Raw genomic sequence first — 1,558 nt, forward strand, 5'->3', positions numbered from 1 at the left:
GGGGGAAAAAAACCCTAAAAATTGTGAAGAGAGGGATAAATCTGCTCAAGAACATGTAAATGGCTATAAAAATCACCTCTGTGATTCACCAAAATTACTTTTACTTGATCAAAAATAACTTTTGATAACCAGAGATAACCCACAGCAAAATTTACAGGATGTCACTGTATAATTTCCTCAACAACTAAATCTGTTAACATTTATTCATGTTATTTAGTTTTTGTCTGGAAACAAAATTGAGCATACCCTGCAGGCAGTTAGAACACTTGAAGTTGCTGCCGATTTCCCTATCCACCTTAGGGATTTGATAATTCCTTATGAGAGGAATAGTTTAAATGACCAGAATTTACATATATAATACAGACTTATATTGTACATACATACTTTTTTGTTGTCTTTCTTTTATGCCCTATTAGCCTTATAGAATTTACTTAGTAAAGAGTATTTGAAATTCAGTGATTCCAAGAAATCATTTATATTTTGAAAACCTTGGTTAAATTTAGGGCATTTCAAGTTATGATCCAAATGGAAGACCAAGACAAATACAATACAATTACCCTAAGATGTACTTAATACAATTACCCTAAGATGTACTTAATACAATTACCCTAAGATGTACTTAAAACTATTTCTTTACAGTCTAAAGTTGTATTTACTAACTTAATTATTCTGCTTCTTTATTTTTATTTTTTTGGTTTGTTTCTTGGATTGGCAAAGAATTGTTTCCTCCTTATGAACACTTAAATTTGTATTCTATTTTGGAGGATTAGTTTAGTGATATCTATTAACAATGTGTATACTTTTTGCCCATTAGTAATACTTGAAGGAATTTTATCCAACAGAAATGTACAAATGCACTAAGACACACTGGGTATAATACTAAACCATTGTAACCTAATCAAATGTCCATCAGTGGGAAATAGGTTAAGAAAATTACAGTACACCATATATGAAACTGTTACCTGGCTATAAAAGAAATGAGATCAATTTGTATGTAATGATATGGAAAGATACTGAAGGTTTATCAAGTAAGAAAAGATCTAGGAATAGGACATTAAAAGTATTACCTCTGACGATATTTGAGGTCCCCCCCCTCCTGTTTTAAAACATGTAAAAAAAAAAAAAATCACTCAGCTTTCCTAGTGCTTCAAAAGTGCTTGTGAAATAAGACACCATGAGTCCTGTCACCTAAAAGATACCACATAAAGTGCTTTCATTTTTTTCTCTTTTTATTCATTGCTAAAAAGAGATCTTCATGAGTTTGGATACTCGGCGGCCCTTTGGTCTTTAGCTCAAGGAATAGGGTTCCAGAGTTAAGAGTAAGGACTTTGCCACAGTATTCAATAAAAAGTACCACTGCATTCTAGAACATGAAGAACTAAGGATACTACTTTATAGTGCATGAAATAAGTGAAGCCCCTTTAAGAAAAACTGGAGTGTAGCAGTAACTTCAAATTATACTTATATATATATATATATGATTTTTTTTTAGGCTTCCCTGTGACTCAGTGGTAAAGAATCTACCTGCTAATGCAGGAGACACAGGTTCAATCCCTGG

The sequence above is a fragment of the Bison bison genome, unplaced genomic scaffold (assembly GCF_000754665.1).
Source record: "Bison bison bison isolate TAMUID 2011002044 unplaced genomic scaffold, Bison_UMD1.0 scf7180017848333, whole genome shotgun sequence".
In the NCBI taxonomy this organism is placed as follows: Eukaryota; Metazoa; Chordata; class Mammalia; order Artiodactyla; family Bovidae; genus Bison; species Bison bison.